Source organism: Euleptes europaea, chromosome 7 (genome assembly GCF_029931775.1).
Source record: "Euleptes europaea isolate rEulEur1 chromosome 7, rEulEur1.hap1, whole genome shotgun sequence".
Taxonomy (NCBI): Eukaryota; Metazoa; Chordata; class Lepidosauria; order Squamata; family Sphaerodactylidae; genus Euleptes; species Euleptes europaea.
This window is the reverse complement of record NC_079318.1, coordinates 9817816-9843515: the sequence shown is the minus strand read 5'-3', so window position 1 is coordinate 9843515 and position 25700 is coordinate 9817816. Positions and strand designations below refer to the sequence as shown.

The 25700-nt window shown below is 44.8% G+C and overlaps 1 protein-coding gene across 1 annotated transcript in view; it reads right to left on the bottom strand.

The window, feature by feature from the left end:
* UST (uronyl 2-sulfotransferase) overlaps positions 1 to 25700 on the bottom strand; it is a 160943-nt gene that overhangs the window by 49079 nt on the left and 86164 nt on the right. The gene's annotated exons all lie outside the window — the stretch shown is intronic.

The following is a 25700-nucleotide window of genomic DNA, read 5'->3' as shown; positions in this document are numbered from 1 at the left end:
TCTCTATTGTCTTCCACAGATTTGAATACAGTTCTTAGACCCCAAATCCCAAATCCAATCTTTGCATCAAAATGTTTTTCCAGAAACCATGCTAAACTTGCTTTAGAGGAATATAAAATACTTAACAAGCTTTTAAAAACAAAGCATATGGTTTTAACGACACTTCTGTCCAATGGATTTTGCACAGGAGCCAAAGCATATTTGAATACTTCAATAAGGATAAACTAAAGATGAACCTAAAGCCACAGTACGATGAACAAAAAAGAGAAAATAAGTCATGCTTAATATTGGAAGAAATACCTGTTTGACTTCGGCATAATCTTTAGTAATTCTACATTATTTATATTAACATTTAAAAATTCTGTTTGAGTTAGGGCTGTTAAAAAAAAAAAATCGGCAAAATTCGGATTCGGCAAAATTTGGCCCGTTTTTATTCAGGAAATGCCGAAGTCCGAACTCCCCCACTTCGGGTCCGTGCAATTCGGCATGAGATCCGGAGTTCGGGGAAAAATTCGGCTGAATAAAGCCATTAAAAACACAATCGTGCCTTTCCGCGGCTCAGGGGGGGCATTTTTGGGGGTAGAGGTCCCAAACTTTCAGCGTAGCTTGAGGGGACCCTTCTTGCAAGAACCCCCAAGTTTTGTGAAGATTGGGTCAAGGGGGGGCTGAGATATGGGCCCCGAAAGGGGTCCCCCCTCCTTAATGTGCATCTCTGACAATGGGGGTTTGCAATTTGCAGAGCTTGCCGCCTTCTCCAGCCCCAACAAACAGCTGAGCTGGGGGGAGCAAGGGCGGGGCAGGTGCGAAGAAGTTTGCAAACCATGCAAAGCAACACGTTTGCAACCATGCAAAGCAACACGTTTGCAACCATGCAAAGCAACACGTGACGCCTGGGAGTTTGCAAACCATGGAAAGGGACAGAGGCACGCTAGCTATGCATAAGGAGCAGGAGGGGTGGAATTTCACCTTTTGCATCGGACTTGGGACAAGGAAAATGCATTCTTTAAGTCACAATTTGAAAACCAGTTTTGAGCAAGCATCAAAATAGACCTAACCGATCTTATGAATGAGGGAAAACCTGAGGACACACAACTGAAGCCACCCCCTCAAACCAGGGAGAGAGAGACTCGAGGGGGCACACACCCCCAGGCAGATTAGGCGAAAGCCCCCTTTGGCTTCCCCCCCACCCACAGAAACTGCTCCCTCCCCACACACACACAGACTCTGCTTCCCCCCCCCCACACACACAGGAGAAAAATTATAGATAAAAGCCCCAAAATGGGTCTTACTGTGGATGTCTTCTGTTCCATCTTCTTCGCACCTGCCCTGCCCTTGCTCCCCGCAGCTCAGCTGTTTGTCGGGGCTGGGAGCTTTGGGCGTGGGAGGCAAGCTCTGCTAATTGCAAACCCCCATTGTCAGAGATGCACATTAAGGGTGGGGGGACCCCTTCCCGGCCCCATATTTCGGCCCCCTCTGATCCAATCTTTACAAAACTTGGGGGTTCTTGCAAGAAGGGTCCTCTGAAGCTATGCTGAAAGTTTGGGGGCTCTACCCCCAAAAATGCGCCCCCTGCAGCCACGAATGGCTCGAATGTGCACAAGCACACCCCCCCAAGGGGGATCTCTCTCACACACAAACAGATACTCTCTCTTTCTCTCCCTGGGCTGCGCAGCAGCTGGGCTCATGCACTCAATCGCGACTGATTGGCCAGAAGAAGACCCAGCTTGGCCACCGATTGGCTGCGGGAGAATGCTGCTAACTGACGGTTTTGCTGCTGCGCCGAACCCCGAATTTGCTGAATTTATTCTCCGAACACCCCAAACTCGCTGAATTCGCCTCCCCGTTTTCCCGCCTTTTTTGAGTTCGGTTCCATCCGAACTAAAAACCGTCGAATCAGGGGAAATTCGGTTGTTTTTCGGTTCGGGATGAACCGAATCGACAGCCCTAGTTTGAGTGTACCCATTTTCTGTGAGTAGATCCATTACTGAGGTCAAACTAATGCCAGAAGAAACTGATGTTCAAAATGAACAGCAATAGAAACACGTTCCTTTTCAAAATAAGTTACCGTAAACATGTTCAATGTCTTCTCAATGGTGCCTCCTTTAATAATACAGTTTTTATTGATACATGTAGGCAAACATATTAAAAAACTCTCAGTTTGGCTGAGTGAAACCCATACATTTCCTGTTTGTTGTTGACAAAAGGTAAGACAACAATTTATGGCGCATTGGAAGGGGATGGTGGGAAATTGCTAAGGAAATAAATGGGAAGGGAAGCATACAAGTCCTAATGAGATCACTTATGTGAACATTTGACAATTTGTGATGCTAAGCGGAAAAAACCAGATGGTGGGGGGGACATTTTTGTTTCTAAATCTACAGTAATAGAAGTTTGCTTGCCTTTAAATTAGCAATTTATTTTTAAAGCTGACAAAGGACACATGGCTAGTAGATTAGTGATCATTTTCATATCGTGAAAGAGGCAATTCAGTAATACCAGATATTGCTATGAATGTTGATGTTACAGCTGTTTTCTTCGTCTTTGGAACACAGCCACACACAGTGAACAACTTATCCAGTACAGAGTGTACAATTGGAAATGTATTATGACTATAATGGCTCTGCTAGATAATATACCGTATTTTTCGCTCCATAGGACGCACCTTTCCATAAGACGCACCTAGTTTTTAGAGGAGGAAAACAAGATTTTTTCTTGTTTTCCTCCTCTAAAAACTTGTCTTATGGAGGGCGTGTCGGGATGGCGCGAGTGGCGTTCCCCGTCACGACGGCCAGCTGGGAGGCAGGCGGGGCCGCGCAGAGCACTTTTCAAGTCCTCCCCCACCCCTGCCCAGCTTCTAGAGACTCCCTGGAAGCCGGGCGGGGGGGTCTTGAAAGTGCTCTGTGCTGCCATCCCAGGCAGCACAGAGGAGTTTAAAGATCCCCCCCCCCGCTGGGATTCCAGGGATTCCCTGGAAGCCGGGCAGGGGGGGTCTTTAAACTCCTCTGCGCTGCCTGGGATGGCAGCCAGAGGTGTCCAAGCCGGCTCCTGGGGCTGCCCGGCTCCGCGCCCCGCTGCCGCTGTGCTGGGTGGCTGGGAGGGGCCTCCCACCCCCCAGCTGGCTGGCTGCGTTCAAGCCAGCTCCCGGGGCTGCCCGGCTCCGCGCCCTGCTGCCGCTGCGCTGGGCGGCTGGGAGGGGCCTCCCAACCCCCCCAGCTGGCTGGCGGCGTTCAAGCCGGCCTCGGCGTCCCGGCTCCGCTACCGCTGCGCTGGGCGGCTGGGAGGGGCCTCCCACCCCCCAGCTGGCTGGCAGCACCCGAGCCGACTCCTGGGGCTGCCCGGCTCTGCGCCCCGCTGCCGCTGCGCTGGGCGGCTGGGAGGGGCCTCCCACCCACCCCCCAGCTGGCTGGCAGCATCCGAGCCGGCATCCGGGGCTGCCCGGCTCTGCGCCTCGCTGCCGCTGCGCTGGGCGGCTGGGAGGGGCCTCCCACCCCCCCAGCTGGCTGGCAGTATCGAGCCGGCTCCCGGGGCTTACCGACTCCGAGCCCCGCTGCCGCTGCGCGGCTGGGAGGGGCCTCCCACCCCCCAGCTGGCTGGCAGCACCCAAGCCGGCTCCCGGGGCTGCCCGGCTTCGCGCCCCGCTGCCACTGCGCTGGGCGGCTGGGAGGGGCTTCTCACCCCCCCAGCTGGCTGGCAGCACCCGAGCCGGCTCCCGGGGCTGCCCGGCTCCGTGCCCCGCTGCCACTGCACTGGGCGGCTGGGAGGGGCCTCCCACCCCCCCCAGCTGGCTGGCGGCATCCTAGCTGGTCCCGCCGTCCCGGCTCCGCGCCCCGCTACCGCTGCATTCGCTCTGTAAGACGCACTGACATTTCCCCTCACTTTTGAGGAGGAAAAAAGAGTGTCTTATGGAGCGAAAAATATGGTACATTTATCTGAACACATTTATTATAAAAACTTGTGTAAATATGGCAACATCCAGCATTTCGGAGATGCATCTGTATAATCTTCTGATGAAATCCTGGAAGAGACAAATTTTAACAGTCTTGGAAACAGACATAGACTGGTCCTTAAATGAGGGGCATTAAATATTTATCTAGTGATCCTTTGTTCATTGTCTGATGGTATATTAATGTTTATTTATCACAAATATACCTCCTCTAACCCCTAAAGACTTACATGACAGCTGTTATGACATGGACCAATCTGGCTTGGACCAATCTATTGATGTCATTCCCCAGTGTTTTTCTGGAAGAGAAGGACACCCTATACTGTCCTTCTCCTGGTCATTAGGAAAAATAATCTCTTAAATGGAAAACCCAGAGGAGAGCTACTTTGAACAGCCTTACGTTAAACCAAACAGTATTTGGCTAATGTATTGCCAATAATCATTCTAGATATAAATTTCAGTTTACTATGTACTTACCTGCCCTGCTCTGGATTCTCAGGCTAGCCCAGGATCTCGTCAGATCTCAGAAGCTAAGCAGGTTCAGCATTGTATAGTAGACCACCAAGGATTACTAGGGTCATGATGATGAGGTAGGCAATGGCAAACCCCGTCTGAACATCTCTGGCATTGAAAACCCTACAGGGTTGCTGAAGGCTGCAACTTGATGGGGAATAAAAAGTACTTACCTGACCCCTTCTCCTTTTAAGAGTCAGCATTTTTTTAAAAAAAACTCTTTAAATACTCCCCATGTAATTTCTGAACATTTTTTTTCTAAAAAGGCTAACTGATTTGTGTATTCCTTTCCTTTTATTAATAAGCTAATTTTACCAAAGTTATTGTGCATAAAACCAATACAAGTAATGAAGAGGTAGAATCAAACTGCAGGGGGAGGATATTTTGAAATGTTCTCCTATGTTAGGAACTCCCTACAAGCTAGAGAGCGCATGCAGACTTTTCCTATGCTGTACAGGTTTTCTATTAAAAGGAATACTCAAGTGGGAATCCTCTGTTTTTAGTCTGAAGAGTTCATGCTACCACCTCATTCCTCTCTGCGAGCACCCTATGAAGAAGTGACAAGATGGAGTTTACCTCTGAACACAGAGGGAGCAATTACACACTCTACTTAAATAGCAGCCATCACTTGGTACGCTATTGCCACCACCTCACATGGTAACGGGTAACAGTTTTGAACATTCAGGTTATGAAATGATAACTAGGAATATCACTTGAATAACATAATATGTGAACATACTTAAGGTGGTAAGTGGACTAAAAACCACCAGTGAAAAATATGTTTTAAAAGCCTGTGTTTTTCAAAGTAATTTTATTCTTTACCACTGTTATGTAAAACTTAGAAAATTAAAACTTTTTAAAATGAACAAAACATGTTTTCAACTTTTAAAGATGAAATAAGCAATCAGGTTTCTATAAAATTCATATAGCCAGAGGGTACACTCAAAAAGACTCATAAATCATACTATTAAAAAATCTTGATATGAATAATTTCCTGGTTCAGTGCCTTCAGAAATTGAAGGGAATGTAACAGTGCAATCAAGCTGCACCTTCTTTTCAGGGGAATGAATTATGACAAAAACAGAAAAGCCAAACTCTAAGTGCATCACAATATTTCCCCATATCTATAAACCTAGTAAAAGGATGCTCCCCCACCCCTTTACATGCATGGTAGTGGTGTGTTAATCTGTTTTAGAAGTTACATACATAAAACAGAAGTTAGGACGCCTCCCTTAATTAAATTTAACCATATTTTTAAAACTGTTTAGGCAGTGGGTTGTTGTATTGGTGGGACATCTAATATGTCTTTATAAATGCTACTTTGTTATTGCAGACACTGAGTTTCATGTTAAAAAGTGTGTCCTTTATTGCTCCAGATATATATGTGTATCCAAATAGACACATGGTTTGGACCAGAGTCATATGGGGAGGTGTAATCTTTGTATGGAGGCCCATGGTGGCTCTCAGCAGCCATACTGATTCCAACTGTAATGGGCAAATGTTTAAGCAGAATAAAAACCAGTTGAATTTGGCATAGGTGGACATTACCAACTCCTAAAATGATAAAATAAATAAATAAAGCCATAGCACGGGCAGCTTTTCCTACTCCTAGCAAGCCTGGTCAAATTTCCCTGTTCTGCACAATTATTAACAGACACAGTAGTCTTGTCACTCTAACAGCATTTTAAAATCATTTTGACCCTACATACTTAAACTAGATTAACAGCTGTTCTGTTATCCCCCACAGACCTGTGGTTCTGTGTGAGTGGCTACAGCTCTCAAGTGGAGAATTCTCAGCAGTCTTACCAAAGAATACTTTTCAGGATTCTTTGTAAGCAGCAGTGACAGTTAAAAATAAATATCAGTATAAGTTTTATGCAGAGCTTCCCGAAACGATTCTGTGCCAAAACAAACAAAAAGCTCCCTGTTGAAAGTTTTTACATATTGCATTCCTGCCTTGACAGCAATCTTTACACCAGCCAACCAACAAGAGTTTTCCGATACATTACAGGCACTTTACATTTTATTCTAGAATTTCTTTTTCCTTCTACTCTTTATTATTGTTGCATCTTCATCACTAATTTGTGAACTGTTGGCAAGGACCTTTAAAAAAAAGATGATCCTGCTCCTTTTGTAAAATTAGGTACTTCATAAACAACAAGTACGATAGTTTGTAAAAAAAGCTGCACCATCCCAATGCTGAATGTGTTGTGTTAGAGGGACCTTGAACATACGATCCTGCCTTACGTCAAACCAATGGTCCATCTAGCTCCATCCTGTTCAGAACTTGAATTACACAAAAGCCAAGTGTCCTACCTACAAGTGGCCTCAGACCACGGGTCTTGCGCTCACCTGGGCTGGAGACACCCTCCTTAGTTCCTCCTCAGCAGCTGAGGTTGCTTTAGCATACTCCAAACCCGCACATTAGTTTCCTCAGCCCTCAACAGACCTCTTTGCCTTCCTCCACTGAGGCGTGTCCACTCAAGTCCCTGGTCCAACCTACATCCCACAACCTTTTACCTGTTCCACAAGTCCCCTTATAATCCTGAAGCCGTACCCAGATATTTGTCCCTGGCCCCTCAGCCCTTCCAAATTCCCTGCAGCAGTCCAGCTCTTGTTAGCTCATCCCCTTGCCCCCACTCCCCCTCATTTTTGCTTCCTCTTAGTCCTACCCCGATGCTCTGACCACTGAGCATCCCAGGTCCTCTTTGGGCCTGACGCGGGCTGGAGTCTCGTCTCTATCTCCCCAGGTGTCCTCCATGTGCACCCGCTGGCCTCCAAGTGCCTTGCTTGGAGGGCTTTAAGAGGGGAGTGGACATATTCAGGGAGGAAAGGGTATTCATGGCTATTAGAATGGATACTAGTCATACTGCATACTTATTCTCTCTAGTATCAGAGGAGCATGCCTATTATTTTGGGTGCGGAGGAACACAGGCAGGATGGTGCTGCTGAAGTCGTCTTGTTTGTGGCTTCCTAGAGGCACCTGGTTGGCCACTGTGTGAACAGACTGCTGGACTTGATGGGCCTTGGTCTGATCCAGCAGGGCCTTTCCTATGCTTATCGGCATCCTCACCTAGAATCCTGTTGGCCGTTCCATGTCTTCCCAGGACCTTGCTGGAGCTGGCTGCTGATGCTTTGTCTGCCTTCCATGTCAGCAGAATATCTTCTTTGCCCCCCACCTCACTCTGCACCGCTGGAGCTGATGCCTCTGGAACCTTCCCCAGTCCCATGCCACTATCTTCAGCCTTCCCCCTTCCACCATCTCCCACAGCAGATTTTAAAGTCCCTATATGTCAGGCTGGATCCCACCCTCCTGTTGGCAATGGCAGCTGGTCACTTCGAGCTCGGTTGTTGTAACTTCTGACTGAGTGGAGTGAGACCTCTGGCTGCTGAATGGTCTCCCAGTCACACAAAGTAAGCTACAGTTTAGGACCTGATTATGAGGGGACCTGAAATATAAATTACTACATTTCATTGTTAGAACAATACACATTTTAGTAATGCTATGGGGGCTCTTAAGCTTGACTACAGGTCCAAAGTAGATATGAAGTCTAACATGAATTGGGTTGGGGCCTATTACAGTCAAACATGACATCAGGGGAACTAATGTTGCCAACCGTTCTGGGCCCTAATTCAGCTTAGGAGCTTCACCATTCCCTCCTGTGACGTTTTTCCAAGCCAAAATGACTGCCACAGGGGCAGGGACTGAAGCTGCTGTGGGGCTGCCCAACTCAAGTCAAATGACATGATACCTCTTTTGATATTTTCCCCCACTGAAATACATATATTATGGATATCCTTGTAATCCAGGGACAGGTCTTTTTCACATTTGGTACATTGTCTTTGGAACCAAACTGAATTGTTTATTATGGTTGAAGACCAATATTGTCTTTGGAATACCATCCCCCTTGAGATTTGTCTGGCTTCTGTTTATTGTCCTTTAGGTGCCATGCCAAAACATCTATCTTTAGCCAGAGTTTTAATGGAAGGGTTTCTGTCTTTTAAAAGCTATGGTCTGCTTCTGGGCTGCAGGTTGTTTTATGGACATTACTTTATGCTCCTTTGTGGTTTTGTTTTAATATTGATAATTTTATGGGTTATTAAAAATAATTTTACTGTATTGTTTTACTTTGTGAACTCCCTTGAGCAGATATCTGGAGCAGCAGCATATAAATGTTCTAAATAAATAAATACATGGTACTCTGCACATTTCTAGTACAGTATCTAGTCTGCCCTGCGCAAGATCAAAAGCATTTCTCCTAATCGGGGGCCGGGGGGAGGAAAGGGGTGCTAATTTTTTTTTCTGTAGGCACCACATAGAGAGAGGCAGACAGACAGACTGCACTAGGAAAAGGGGCCAAAAGAATTGCCTTGATAGTCAGCCACAACATCAAGGGAAATTTAAACACTTTCTCAGAAAAGTACATTATTCAACTTTAAAAACAAATTCCATTTTTGCATGTTAACAGAATTTCGTCTTGCTTATGAACGTAAGGGGATGGCTAAAGGGAGCCATATGGTGAGCAGATGCAGTGCAAGCCTGCATGCATGGGCTGCCAATGCTACTCAAGCCAAACATTTTGCAGCCAGTACTATTGCACTATGGGGTCCTCTTCAACGAGGTGAGCATCCACTGTGCCAAATTGCGTGGGTGTTTTGTGAAACAGCTAAGAGTCCACTGGAGACCAGAATAAGGTCAGCAGCACTATTTTAGTTCCCAAACTAGATTGCTGGGGTGCAAGGTAGCTGCTTTCTTTCTATAACCCCAATGGCCACACTTTTACTGTTATAACCAAACTTAAGCCATAAAAAAAGGAAAAACATAACTTCAGTTGTCCCATTCAATGTTCTTAAATTAAACATGTTAAATTGCTAATGATTATCAAAGCAGGAACAGGGAATGTGTGGCTCATGTCCACAAATCAGGGCTGGACAAGATTTAGTCGTCAGCCTATGAGGATATCCGTAAAATATGTATTTTAGTGGTGGTGGTGGTGGTGGTGGGGATATCAGAATTTATAGCATTGGATCAAAAATGATGAAATCAGTGACACTGACATGTTTGCTCCTCCAGGTGCAAGGACCAGAGTGAATCCAACATTGGGTGGCTCTTATCTAGGAATAAGAGATTATAAGGAGGCCATGAGATCATTCAGCCTCTGCCTTCCCTGGAGCAAATTCCTCCTTTAACTGTAGATACTGGATACATCATCAAGCGCAGTTAATATAAGAGATGTCAAGCTACATCATACCTATGGTCCATCTAGTCCAGTAACCTAGTGCAAACAGTGGTCAGTCAGATGCCAAGGGAAGCCCACAAGCAGAGCCCATGGACAACAAACCTCACTTGCTCCTCAGCATCTGACAAGCAGAAAACCTAGAGGCCACATTGTGTTATCACAGCTAACAAAGTAGGCTCTCCACCCTTAAGATAATTTTGATTGCCCTTTTCTGCTCTTTTTCTGCCTCTTCCATATCCCTTTGAGATGTAGTGATCTGAACAGTGCACAGTATTCTAAATATGGCAACACCAGATATTTGTATAAGGACATTACTATAATGAAAGTTTAAATCTTAATCCTTTCTGGATGATCCCCACCACCATGACCCCAAGGTCTTCTATCACTAGCTAATTTATTTGCCCTGATGTGCATACCTCCACTTGCTTACACTCAATTTTACCAGCCATTTATTCAGTTTGGAGAAGTCTGTGACAGAAACCCTAAAACCTTATTCGAGCAAGAGCGCCACCTAGAGTGTCTGGGATCTTGGACCCCTGGAGGTTTACATTAGAATGTCCCATTCATTTCCATTCCACATTGGACCATCCTGATGGAGTTACATAGCTGATTATCAGGTATTTTCTAGGGTTTCTATCCTGTCACTTCATTATTGCTCTAGTGCTGTGCTTTAAAGATACCTTCTCAGCGGGTCAGTCTAGATGTTCTCAGGAGATCCAGAGTGGTGGTGGCTGGTTACCAAGGGAAGCTTTGCTCTAAGGGAATTTCTTAGCAATGGACACCCTCCCTACAGTAACAAGGTATTTTTGGAGCTCCTAACAATCCTCTTGCGTTGTCAACACCTGGAATAATCTAGTGCCATCTGCAAACTGTGCCACCTCATTGCTCACCTCCACAACCAGGTAACTGATGATCAAAGTAGCACTGGTCCCAAAACGGATCCTTGGGGGAACTCTACTGATCACCTCCTTCCACTATGCAAACTGCCCATTTTCCCTCTTTTTTTCCAATCAGTTACTAATCTGAGAAAGGACATGTACTTTTATCCCATGACTGTCAAATTTACTTAGAAGCCTTTGCTGAGGCATGCTGTCAAATACATTTTTGAAAGTACACAATGGCTGCAAGCCTAAAAACACTTTCCTGGTAGTAAGCCCCATTGAATAAAACCAGACTTTCTTCTGAGTAGACCTACTTAGAACTGATCTCAGTGTCTACCAAGTTACACCTGTCTTCACGATTCCTGACACTGTCAAAGAATTCTAAGAGACTGCTGAGCCAGGACTTTCCATTATAGAATCCCATTCCCATTACAGAAAGCCATGCTAATTTTTTTTCAGCTAAGCTTGGTTTAATGAGGCTTCAGGAGGAAGAGTGGGGAATCAAACCCAGGGCACTTTCACACAGCCCAAATAATGCACTTTCAATCCACTTTCAGTGCACCTTAACGATTGTTTGCAAGTGGATTTTGCCAGTTCACACAGTAAAATCCACCTTCAGAGTGCATTGAAAGTGGATTGAAAGAGCATTATTTGGGCTGTGTGAAAGTGCCCTGTTTTCCAGATTAGAGTTTGCTGCTCTTAACCACTATACCACACTGGTTCTCAATAGTATCTTAGAGTTTCCAAATATGAACCAAGGTTGACCCTTCTGAGATCTGATGAGATTGGGCTAGCCTGGGATATCCAGGGCTCTGTACATCATCAATATATCTAATTCTCAACACAACCAAATCTGTAGATACCTAAATCCAAATATTGGAGCCTGGAGGAGACAAGACAGATTTTTCATTATACCTGAAAAATGCCCCCCGTTTGCAGAAAATCAGAAAACTCCCCCAAATAATAAAAGAGGCACTTGTAGCTTTAAAAAACAAATGCCTTCAGTGGCTGTTGCTAGGCAACCACAACTATGTTGCCAATCTTCTAGCCTTGGCTTCTGCCAGGAAAAGCATGGAGATAGGGTTGCCAACCTCCAGGTAGTAGCTGGAGAGCTCTCGCTATTACAACTGATCTCCAGCCGATAGAGATCAGTGCACCTGGAGAAAATGACTGCTTTGGCAATTGGACTCTATGGCACTGAAGTCCCTCCCCTCCCCAAACCCTGCCCTCTTCAGGCTCTGCTACATGGGGAGGAGCCAGGGCCCTTTTGGCAACCACTGGATGGCTAGCTCCCACATGAATTGCATGACTGACCCAGGACTGGTTTTTTGCTACTGTTCAAAAGCAGCTACCCCGCAGAAGCCAGTGTGATGTGGTAAAGAGTTTCAGATCAGGACCTGGTCTGGGGGGCTCAGGCTCAAATCACCACTCCACCATGAATGCTCGCTAGGTGACCATTGGGCCAGTTACACATTTTCAGCCCAACCTAAGTCTCAGGGTTGTTGTGAGGATAAAACAGAGAAAAGGAGAATGACGTAAGCTGCTTCGGGTCCCTGTTGTGCAGAAAGGCAGGGTATAAAGTAAATAAATAATAGATATAGCTGAAGATAGGGGGCAATTTAAAAAGTAGGTTGGTGGGTGGGTATAAAGGAGAGAAGGAAGCAGGGAATGGTTGCCAGGAGGGGACAAGAGGAAACTGTGGGGAGGGAAATACAAAGGAAAGGGAGGTGCCCCTACAAATACTGGCACCACACAACTGGGTCCAGCCCAGTGGCCAGAACTGCACAATTGGGGCTGAGTTTTTCTGAGTAGAGGCAGCCGGGTGAGAGAAGGAGGAAAAACTGAAGTCAGAGGGCAGATAAAGATATATTGGCTGGTGAGTAGGAAGGAGGGAAGGAAGCTGGAAAAGGAGAGACTATGGGGGCCTTCAGGGAAGGGAAAGAAGAAACAGTGGTAGAGGGGAAAATAAAATCCCCCCTCGCAATATATATGTATGTTTAATGAAATAAGTTTTTTATGTGTTAGGAAGAGACTGTTCAGTTGAAATGTGTTTGGTCCTTTATGACTTTTCATGTGGATGCTTAATTACTTATAAACTTTTAATATTACTTTGGCTGTTGCAAAGTCTTTTTCCCAGTTGATTAAGATTAAAAATTATTAATTTTGGATTGTTTATACAGGGATACATATATAAATATATTTATCTTTTTTTTCTTTTAGTCTTAGTGTGACACTATTCAGAGCTGAATTGGCTGTATGAGTAGTATCATTAAAGGAAAGTAGGTATGGTGTTTTTTTTATTATATATGTTTATGGAATAGACTTAATTGTTCCTCAACCCTTCAAGGCAGGAGGAACCTATTAAACCTATAAAATATTTTGCAGTGGGAGTTGTCAGTGGCCTTGGGCCCTCATTGTAATGTTATTAAATGATTATGAAACACAAAATTTTCATTATACATTTACTTAACATTTCCAAAGGTTGGAAAAGAAGCTTAGTGCTGTGATTAAAAAAAAGAGCCATGTAATACTTTATACCAAGACCAACCAAAACAATAAAAAGTATTACATGATGGGCAGCCCATTCCTGAAGAGCGGGGTAGATACAGTGAGGGGAAAAAGTATTTGATCCCCTGCTGAATTTGCCCGCACATCAATCTCTGACTTTTGTCTTCTGGGTTTCTGGTTTTTTTTCCTTATTCTGTCTCTCACAGCTACAATAAACCTACCATCAAAATTATGGACTGGTCATTTCTTTGTCAGAGGGCAAACGGGCAAATTTAGCAGGGGATCAAATACTTTTTTCCCTCACTGTCGATGACTGCTGGAGACGGCGCAGCTGTACCACCTCCTGAGAGCCTTCCTGGCTGCAAAAAAAGTAAAAAATGCATTTAAAAAAAATCCCATGAAACTCCCCCATTGAGTTCCATGGGGATATGCCACCTATTTTGCAGGCTTTATAAGCTTAATAAATCAAAAACAAATTTTTTTTTTAGAAAATACGACGCAAGAAGAAGAGGCAAATATTGTGGCACAAACCAGCTGTATCATATCCAAAAAACCAATAAAATATCTGGGGGTATTTATTCCAAAAAACAATCAAGAATTATTTAAACATAATTATGAAGTGGTCCGGAACAAAATAGAAAAAAATATCTCTACATGGTCAAGACTAAGAGTCTCATGGATGGGTAAAATTACGATTGTAAAAATGAATGTGTTACCTAAACTAAACTTTTTATTTCAAGTGATTCCAATAAAAATTGCCGATACAGTACTATCCGTATGGCAACGAAAAATCAACAAATTTATATGGGACAAAAAACGCCCAAGAATTAAGTTTAAAAATATGACGGCCATCAAGAGAAGAGGAGGACTTGCTCTTCCAAACTTAAAATTATATTATCAGGCAGCAACTCTGGTTTGGATTAAGGACTGGATAACACAACCAAACAACAAGATTACTAAACTAGAACTAGCCAATTGGCAAGCGGGACCGCATCAAATTCTATGGGGGAAAAAAACGAAAAAACAGTTGGAAGGAAATCGAGATCACCCGATTGTGGACAACATGATTACTGTTTGGAAGAAATTAAAACCAAGGTTAAGTCCCAATCCTTCGTTAATGATGGCACCATTTAGTGTGTATGGTTCAATAATGGTCAGAAAAAAGTTTGGTTCTATAAGATACGGCGACGTAATAAGGAAAGATGAAATACTTAAAACATTAACGGAACTTCAGGAAGATCACCCACAGATATCGTGGATGACATATCATCAATTAATATCGAGATTTAAGGAGGACTGTACAGTCAGAGGGAAAATCAGAAGAGACGGAATTTGAACAACTAATGAGCAAACCACGTCAACATCTTTTAGGAAAAATCTATAAACTTTTATTATTGTATGATACAGAGGAAGAACAAGTTAAAGTATGTCAAATTAAATGGATGGAGAACTTAAACGAAACGATAACGATAGAAGAATGGGAACAGCTATTCCGGAAAAACTCTAAGTTTACTTTATCCCAAAGTATCCAGGAAAATTGCCTAAAGATGCTGTACAGATGGTATATACGCCCAGTGACATTCAGAATATTGACAACAAAGCTTCGGGACTCTGCTGGAAATGTCACAAAATCAGAGGCACCTTCTTCCACTGCTGGTGGACATGTGAAGTAGTACAGAAATATTGGAAAAAAATTCATAAGAACCTTGAAGGCATTGTAGGACAGAGCATAAAATATGATCCTAAACTTTTTCTTCTGAATAAAGCACCAGATACCATGAACGAGGATCACCAGATTGTACTAAAATATCTGGCAACGGCGGCAAGAGTAGTTCTGGCATCACTCTGGAAAACAAACAAGATCCCAACACTTCAAACATGGTTAGACAAATCCCTAGAATATATTACTATGGCACAATTAATGGAATATACAAAAGATAATACACGAGAACAGAACTATGAGAGATGGAGATCCTTTTATGAATTTATTAAAAACACCAAACAAAAGATCTAATTAAACCAATTTACTAATAGGAAAAAATAACAATAATAATATGGAAGACGGTATTATAAAAAGGGGTAGATATTGCTAGATAGTAACAAAATAATATGTAAATAATAATATTTTCCTTTCTCCCTGGTATGTCTATATATAAATGAAAATAATAATAATAATAATAACAAAATCCACTTTGCAAGTAAAAAACAAAACAAAACAAAAATCCTGTGAAACTCCCCCATTGAGTTCCATGGGGATATGCCACCTATTTTGCAGGTGTAACTCAACGCCAGCAAAATGGCAAGTTCCTGGGCCAAAAGGGCTTTGGAAGCTGCCTAAAGGCAGCTCCCCCTCCAGGAACATCCCCCTGGATGCTGGCGCAAACTCCAGAAAAATGGTGCTGAGGAGGCCGCGCCAGCGCACAAGGATCACACTGCTGCGTTGCTCCCTGAAGCCAGCATAAGTTGCCCTGCACTAGCATACTGCCCGGCACGGGTGTACTGAAGGATGTGATTAAAGGCTTTAATCTGTACTAGGATTATTCTATACCCCAGAAGAAATATATTACAATATAGTTAATGCTTCTGCAAATACAAGGAAGAAGCAGACTACTTTGGTGGAATAATTAATGTAGCAAAAGAAAACTGCTGAACACACACACACACACAATTGCAAAGAACAAAACAGTCTTTTAATTTGCAATCTGACAGGTGCTACAATTGAAAATCACTTTGTATACATTTTGGATGTCAGTAACAGCAGCTAGAAAAACAGAGTTTCACTTACCTGTAACTGTTGTTCATCTGGTGGATCTTCTATGCAGGCACACATTGGGACTGCGCAGGCCAGCCACGGATAAGATTTGTCAGCTTCTAGCAAAATCTGAAGAGAGTGCTCCCCCTCCCCTTGGGGCATGCAATCTTCCCGCCCATCGGTAACATGACCCAAGGGGGAGGGAGCACTCTTCCCTCCAGTTCTCCAACCTGCCGCCACGGAACCCACCACTGTAGTAGCGGAGAGGTCCCACAGCGGGGAAGGAGGGAGGGATGTGTGCCTGCATATAAGATCCACCAGATGAACAACAGTTACAGGTAAGTGAAACTCTGTTTTTCATCTGCATGGCTTCTATGCAGTCCCACATTGGGAGAGTAGCGAGCTCGCTTATCAGGACGGTGGGTGTGGGACAGTCACCGAAATAAAGATTGCAGTACTGCACGTCCCACAGCTGCATCTCTTGCTGAATCCACATCCATTGCGTAGTGTTTCATAAACATGGACCAGGTAGCACCTTTGAGGAGAAGGCAATGGAAGCCGCATACGCTCTGGTAGAATGTGCCTTAATCATAGGAGGGCACTCCTGGTGAGCAAGATCATAGGCCAATTTGATGGTTGACGTGATCCACCTCAAGAGTCTGAGGAGAAGCACGACAACCCTTACGGTGTCCCCCGAAGCAAACAAAGAGGTTATCATCCTTACAGAAGTTCTGAGACCTCTTAATGTAAAAAAGGAGGGCTCTTCGAACGTCGAGGGAGTGTAATGCCCTATCAGCATCGGAGGAAGGGTGAGGGAAAAAAACAGGGAGGACAATGTCCTGGGTGAGGTGAAAGGATGATACAACCTTGGGTAAAAAGGAGAGCTTAGGTTTCAATACCACCCTATCGGAGTAGAACTTAGTATAAGGTGGGGAATGGGACAGCGCTGATAGGTTGCTTACCCTTCTTGCCGATGTAATCGAGACCAAAAAGGCCGCCTTGAACGAGAGCAGGGCCAGCTCACAGGTGGCAAGCGGCTCAAACGGAGGTCTCATGAGCTGTGATAGAACTAGGGAGAGACTCCACTGCGGAATGGACGGAGTGACAGGAGGGTATAAATTAATGAGACCTTTCAAAAACTTTTTGGAAAGGGGGTGAGAAAAAACTGAGAAGGAGTCGATATCCTGGTGAAAAGCCGAAATTGCGGCTAAATAAACTTTAATGGAAGAATTAGATAAACCATCATCTTTTAGGGAGAGCAAATAATCAAACACATTAGAAAGTGGGCACATAAGTGGCGAAACATCTTTAACCTTTGCCCAATTAGAGAAATGCCTCCATTTAGCATCATATGACAGCCGTGTAGACGACTTCAATGAATGCAGTAGGACCTTGGCTACTCTATCCGACCACTGACCTGGGAGCGTATCCTCCAGGCAGCGAGTTGAAGGTCTGGGGGGGGGGAGTGTAGGGGGTTCTTGGGAAGGAGGATGTATTCCCCTTGCACAAGTGACATGAGCACTGCAAACCATGACCTCCTGGGCCAAAACGGAGTGACAATAATTGCATCTGTCTTGTAGTGGTTCAATTTGCTAGGACCTTGTGAAGTAGAGGGAATGGGGGAAAGAGGTAAAAGAGAGCCCCGTTCCAAACTGCTTGAAAGGCATCTCCCAGGGAGCCTGGGCTGGCTCCTGCCCTCGAGTAAAACCTGGGACACACGGAGTTGAGGTGTGTGGCAAAAAGGTCTATTTGCGGATAGCCCCACTGCCGGAACATTAGGTGGAGACAGTCGCTGTCTCAGGTGAGCTCGTGAACTTGATTGGGAAGGCGACTCAGAGCGTCTGCTAGCGTGTTGTTGGTGCCTGCGATGTGAATCGCTGCGAGAGTGATGTGATGAGCTATGGCCCATTCCCAAATGTCGCTGGCCTCCTTGGAGAGAGAAACGGACCCTGTGCCGCGCTGCTTGTCTATATAGTACTGGGCGGTGGAGCTATCCGTAGCGATCTGAATGTGATGTCTGTCCAGATGCCCTGCAAATGAAGACAGAGCAAGACGGATGGCACGAAGCTCCAGTAGGTTTATGTGTAACCGGGATTCTAGATGGGACCAGGTACCCCTTGCCCGCAGGTCACCACAATGAGCCCCCCATCCTGACAGGGAAGCATCCGTGAAAAGGTGTCTCTCGGGGGAAGGACAATGAAAAGGAACGCCTGAGAGAATACTAATGTCACACGCCCGCCATTGCAAGGAGGAGATGACGTATCTGGGAATGGAAAGGCGTTTGTACTGGGAGTAGACATTGAGCCTAAACGCTCGGAGGAACCAGTTTTGGAGCAGGCGCATGCGGAGCCGTGTAAACTCAACCACAGCCGTGGTGGAGGCCATGAGGCCTAGCAACTTTTGTATATGATAGGCCGTTTGAAACCTTTTCCTAGTGAACCTAGTCACTATTTTCTGTATAACGCAACCCCTTTGTGTAGGGAGGAAAGCCCTGGCTTGCCCAGCATCCAAATGCGCTCCAATAAAAGTCTGTATCTGTGCAGGGACGAGTTTAGATTTGGAGAAATTAACTAAAAGACCCAGGTTATTAAGGACTGACAGGATTAAATCCACCTGAGCGGTCAATTCTGACTGTGACGTACCCACTACCAACCAATCGTCAAGGTAAGGAAAAATTACACAGCCCTTCAGGGCAAGGTGAGCTACCACAGCTGCAAGGCATTTTGTAAAAGTTCTGGGGGCCATAGACAACCCGAAGGGCAATACATTATACTGGTAACATTTCCCGTTACATTCAAACCTCAGGTACTGACGACACTTTGTGTGAATTGTGATGTGAAAATAAGCATTGCGGAGATCTAATACCACAAACCACATATGCTTGTCTAAGAGGGGAAGTACTTCCGGGAGCGAAAGCATACGGAATTTTCTGGTCTTAATAAAGGCATTGAGATCCTGGAGATCCAGGATAGGGCGCTTCCCCCCTTTTTTATCTATCAGAAAAAAACGGGAGTAAAATCCGCAGTTCTGATCTGAAGGTGGAACCTCTGAAATAGCCCCTTTAGAGAGGAGGCTATCAACCTCTTGCAAGAGTAGGCCAGGGGCCGGTGTGTGAGAGCGGCCCACGGGCCTGTATGGAGGTAACATATCAAACTCTATGAAGTAACCGACATTTATTATCTTTAGAACCCAGACATCATTGGTAATCGCAAACCAAGCATGGTAAAAGGCAGACAGGCGATCGAGAAAACAAACGGAGATTTCTAGTCATGCCTGCTTGGACTTGTTAAAACGGCCCGGGGAACCTCTGGGACCTTTACGGACTCTAGGTTTGTTCTGGAACTTCCTTTCATGCTGGGAACGGGGAAAGGAAGGATGGAATGAGGGTTGTTGGAAAGACCCTTGAAAACGGTATGGGCGGGATGATTGGTCTGTTGACCAAAATAACGTCGCTTGAAGTCGGGTGCCTGAGGGGTAATCCCCAGAGACTTTGCGTTCGTTTTATTTTTCTTCAAACGATCCAAGAACGTATCAGTTTGGTCGCTAAATAAGGACGTTCCTTCGAATGGAAGGTCTTCGATACGTGACCTAGTGTCATAGGGAAGTGCAGACTGACGTAGACATGCGTGTCTGCAAATGACTTTGGCAGAAGCAATGGCTTTACTAGATGAATCTGCCACATGGCGTGCCGCCGTGAGCAGCTGTCTTGCTAAAGACATGCCTTCGGTCTGAACGGCCACCGCCGAAGGACGTTGGTCATCAGGAAGGACGGAAATTTGAGGGGATACACGATCCCAAAGGGAGTACTGATATCTAGCCATAACGGCAAGGAAATTGGAGATGCGGAATTCTATTGCACTGGAAGTATACATTTTTCTAGTGAGGGCATCTAGTTTACGGCCCTCCCTATCCTGAGGAGAGGAGTGTGCACCTGACCTATATTTACCAGGCAGTGCCTCTACTATTACAGAATTAGGAGGGGGATGCTGGTAAAGGAACTCTCCACCTTCCCTCCGGATCTTATATAAATTCTCCACCCTTTTGGTGGAGGAGGGAACTGAGGCAGGCTTAGCCCAGTTGGTATGAACTACCTTGAGAATGCTCTTTATCATAGGAAGGGCCACGGGGCCTACATCAGGGTTATGGAGTATATCCATAATATCAATTGGACCGGAATCCTCCGGTTTAAAATCAATCTTGAGAGCCTTCGCCATACAATTCAACTGTTCCACATATAAACGGACATCTCCCGTAGGAGAAGCTGGCTTAGAGTCCCCGAGAGTGCCCTCGAGCGAGGGAACTGAAGCGCGGGATTCCTCATCCTCATCCGAACCAGGAGAGAAGGAGGCGTCATATTCAGAATGATCAGTGTCCCTTGATATAGAAGGAGACCTGGATAGAGGAGGCTCTCGAAGTGATGCTTGCCTTGGATGGATGGGATCTTTAGACTTAACATCCGGATGGTGAGACGGCGTGTGTCGACGTCGACGGGAATCTCCGGAATGCGAATGGGAGCGGGAGCGACGGCGACAACGGTGGTCGACCGAGGAACCCGAGTACTCCAATGGTGTAGGATATCGGCGTCAAGAAGACTCTCTGCGTCGACGGGAAAGAGACCGGCTCCTGGAGAAGTAATGCCGTCTTTGAGCAACTGGACTACGTGACTGAAATGAATGGCTATGTCCGGTGGATGACTGTTTGGACGGAGATCTAAAACAACGGGTGCGTTGAGAAGTAGATCGGCGTCGAAGGTGAACAGATCGGCTCCGACGGTGAGATCGGCTTGTACGAGCGGAACAACTCCGGTGGGAAGAACGGCTCTGACGAGTAGATCAGCTTCGACGCTCCGATCGGCTCCGATGAGAAGACGATCGACGCCTATGGGAGATGGATTGACTCCGACGAGCGGATCGACTCCGCCGAGAGTGCGATTGGTGTCGAGGAGAAGATGACCGGCTCCGACAGGTAGGACGACGACGGCGTGAAGTAGATCGACGCCGACTGGAAAGAGATGAAGCCGGGCTTTGACAGCGGCGCCGAGAAGTTGATCGACGCCGAGGCCGCTGGCCAGGTTCAAGATGAGATGAACCTTTCGGTGACTCCACTTGGGACTTAACTACCAACTGTTGAGGGTCCTGTTGGGTGCTGATAGGAGGAGGTGGCTGAACGGCGCCGTCCTGAAGCACTGCAGGTTCTGCCGCAGGCCCCTTATCATCAAGCTTTGGGGACTTGGCAGGCACCAGAGGCACGTCTTTGTAAAGGTGAAGGAGGTGCTGCTTAAACTCAGCGGTTTCTTCCTGGGCCCTGCTCGGACACGGAACCGAGGGGGTAGCCAGGGAATGAGGAGGCGAATCCTCAATAGAGATCGGTTGCCTCGCAGCTACATCGGAGGTGAGCGACGCCAATGGATGAGGAGACTTGGCTTGAGATTGGCGTCGAGGGGATGCCGATGCTGATCGGCGTTGACAAGTCTTCGGTGAATGCGAAGGAGATCGGCACCGAGGCGATCTGGAGCGGGACGCATGGCGAGAAGAAGCGCGGCCGCGGCCATCTTGTGGGCCCAGAGCAGGCAACTTTGCCGGCCGAATAATAACCGACGAGGGCTTCTTAGCGGGACCACCCCGCTTGATTTCTTTGTTGAGGGCCCCGTTTCAAGTTGGGACTTACCGGTTGAAGGACCAGGTTCAGCAGACTGACCTCTTGGACGAAGAGACTCCTTGTAGAGATGAGAAAGAAGGCGAGTCGAGCAAACTCTCAGGGCCTTGTTGGAGAGTTTAGAACAACTTTTACAAGTTGCAGAAATGTGGCCTTCTCCCAAACACAGGAGGCAGTCATTGTGAGGATCAGTCTTCGCCATTTTTGTCCCACAAGAGGAACATTTTTTGAAAAGTGGAGCCTTCTTGGACTCCATAGCTAGAGAAGAAGCTAACACGTTCTCTCTCCGTGGTGGCAGGTTGGAGAACTGGAAGGAAGAGTGCTCCCTCCCCCTTGGCTCATGTGACCAATGGGCGGGAAGACTGCATGCCCCAAGGGGAGGGGGAGCACTCTCTTCAGATTTTGCTAGAAGCTGACAAATCTTATCCGTGGCTGGCCTGCGCAGTCCCAATGTGGGACTGCATAGAAGTGACACAGATGAACATTGTATTGTGTGATAGTTAAAGAATTTATATGAGGTGAGAAACTTATTTTAAGTCACATTAAGTTAAATTGGAGCATCTGAAACAAACTGTCTTCTCACCACATTGTTAGATGCTGTGTTGAAAGGAAAATACAGGTGGTAGATGATTACAGCAGCACAATATTCAACAATGTGTGAATCCAGCCTACAACAATATGCCTCCTCTGGAAGAATATTGACAAGCAATCTAAGAATTAATGTGCCAAATCCTTTTGCCATCTAAAGACTATTTTCAGGGGAGCAGAACCCTGTCCACAATGCCCCTCCCCCTTTCCACATGAGAAGTCTTCCCTAAACTGCAGCCCTGACTGATACATGGATAAGGAGCATACAGCACCAAACATTCCCTTCTTCAGATATTCACTTCAACCTCCTTAACACTGGTAGCTGATCGAGAAGGGCAGCGGTTTAACTTTCCCCAAAGTCAATGCAAGTAGCGAACTTATGTGACACAGTGCAGCAGCCGCTTTTGTCAGATCTGGCTTTGGATAAAATATCTGCTGGCTTTGAGTGAAGCCCCTGGTAAACACAGACATTCACCAAACACTTAAAAACAAGCTTATCCAACATTTTGTACAAATAGCTGTTTTCTCTGGAGCAGAGTCAAAGCCTGAAACTATATTTACACAAAGATTCCAATTGGTCAGTGGAATTTTCCACAACAATTTCTGATATTTAAAAGGCGTCTGCACTTTCAGACACAAGTGTATCACCCTCCCTAATAAAGCAGATACTGAAAAGTTTATTTTTGGTTTCTTACACAGTAAATAGGACACACATGAGTTGATTAAGAAAAGATGTTTTGGGGAGAAAATTAGCTTATTAGCAAATAAGTTTCAGCGAATAAGTTTAATCCTGAACATGCAGAAGTAACCACCAAGAATTTCACTTTTTTCACCACTGTAGCCAAACGGGCCCCCAGAGCAGCTCGGAAAAACAAAACTGTAAACAATTTCACATAAAATAAATATCAAAGCACAAGACTTAAAAAATACAATATACTTCAACAGGATCATTCCACAACAGCCTCCTAAGGGATGAAGGTTTTTGCAGGTTCTAAAAAAAAATCACAAGGGAATTTATCTGGTGAGCCTTCCTAGGGGAGAAATTATCACCACAAATGTGAAATTCATACAAGAGGATGTTTCTTTTATGCCATTTTGTATAACTGAAATACAGTAGCTGCCATCCCCACATGGGCTTGCCATTCAGGGTATGAGGAGGGTAACCTGCTAGGGCAGGTTGCCATTATCTTTACAGCCTTCAAGTATCTTCAAAGGCAGCTAGGACGCTTCCCCAATTCCTTTTTCACTTAACCGAGCAGTTCCTTTTTCTTCTTCTTTGTTTCTCTGTCTGTCCCCCCATATATGTTAAAATGTATATAGATGTATTCTGACCCAGCCTAGAAAGCTCAGGAACTGAAAAACCCTCCATTGGAATATGTCTGATATTAATTCACAACACAGAAACTGTTTTATTTCACTTTCATGGTGAAATGATCAAGTCAGACTGTCAGGGAGGTTTCAGTTTTAAACTTGGCAGGTGAAAAGGCAACAGGGATGAGGGAAACTTTGTATAACTATATATAATACATAGTTTGTCATAAAAATATAGCTGTTTTGTTCTACCTACAGGTGTTGGCTCCTTAGATACAGGCATAAACTTATTTGACACAAAAGTTCTAAAGTATGTAGAGGCAGTAACATAACCACAAGTTCCAATTTTCCTTCTTTAACATTTGATAAGGATCACTCCACATCACTTGACACTATTTCCCTCAGGGAAGGACTGGTTTCACTTCCCTGTTTCAGGATCTGCACTCTTCTCTGCCCCCCCCCCCGCCACCTTCCTTCCTAACTGCCACTTTCAACTGCCACTCTCTCAGGTCAACAGTAGAATTCTTTTTAAACCCCTTGTCAGTGAGGGTTTTCAGACAGGTATAAGGCATCTGCAGGTAGCTGTCCGCCACAGCAGCTTTACAGAAAACATACATAGGTGGCTTTAATTTTCTTCTTAGCTAGTTGATCAACTGTTCACAGTGGGATCTGCTTAAAGTATCTCTTAGTACCGGGAAGATAGAAAAATCAGTCATGTCATGTAACATTTGGATAAAGATCATGACTTTACAACAACAAAAAAAGACATCTTTACCATTTACAACAAATTTTACTGGCAGCAGGCCAGTACTTTCCTCAAACAAAAACAACAGCATCCTTTGAGCAGTAGGACTGACAAGCAAAGACTGCCAAGAGGAGGAGGATGACAATCCAAGAAAAAGACCAGGCTTTTGAACAAGACCTTGGGAATAGTAAGGATTTATACTGAAAAATTGTTCAAATTAATGCAGCAAAATTTAAGACAATAGAGATACTTTAAATATTCTGCACTATAACAAGACAGTCCTGAAGTCTCAAGTGGTGGATTTAAAAATCTTCCTGGCTGCCTTAAGCTTTATGAAGAATTGCCTAGCTTTTCAACTTCAAGAGAATGCTTTTGGGAAGCAGCCAGCACCCTTGAATCCCACTTAACATGAAAGCAGAACGGATCCAGTGTTTTGTAAAGTACTGAGGTACAAAGTGTACTAGCAACATTTTACTTTTTCTATAGTAAATTTCTGATGGCTCTGGCATCAGTATGCTTTTCTAAAACCTTCTGCCTCATGTGCAAACCAAGAAAAACCCCACACTCAAATTACACACATAATGGAAAGCAGCAAATACAATTTCCAAAGCTCCTATAAATACAAGGTCTAAGGGGGCTCTTTCTAAAATATTCAAATATGCAGAAAATGCAGTGCTTATTATGCTTTTAATTATATAGCAGATGGGACAGTAGTCTAAAGGAGGCAGTATAACAAAACTCAACAGAGTAACCACTACACCTACTGTACATTTGAAATGACATAGAAGAATACAGGCAGCCAGGACAGCCACTGCAGAACCATGGCAAAATATTTTTGCATCTTTACATTCATCACCAGGCAAGTGGTGTTTTGAGTCTCCTGCCAAGTCGTCATCATGTAAAATAGTAATTTATCCTTGGTAAAGATTGTGAGAATCCTCTCTTCTAAGAAAAGTCAGGTATTCTGCAACAATTGCAGCTGTTAATAGATGCTCAAGCAGCAACTCATGGTCCATGAGCATGCTAAAGCAATTGGATGAAAACTTCTCTGCCTAGCATGAAGATAAGAGCTCCCTCAAGAGTATTATGATCATCCACTAGCATCACCCTTCCTTAAAAATAATAATATTCTTGGCTTTCTAAACTCATGTTGAGTTTGTTTGACTCAATTCACTTACATAAAGTTTATAAACATTGGATTTATTTGTTGTTTAGGCCAAGACAGATGCTTCTGGATATATAGAGAAATCTAGAGCTGGATGCTGTTAGCATATTAAAGATGCCCAGCTCCCAAACTGTGAATGCTAAAATTAGTTTGCCCACAGAGACACTATGGTTTAATTGAAGTATAGCGATTTTCTCTACTTTTCCAGCTGTCTAAAGTAGCCAAGACACATAAATCTAAGAAGATACAATGTCCCTATGTACTAGGAGCTTTAGAAATAAGATACTGAAGCTTCACAGTTAAGAAGCCAAACAGACTATAATGTTTAATGTCACAAGATACATCCCTGCCTTGGAGGCCTTGAATTCGGTGGAAAGGTAGAATAAAAATGTTTTTAAA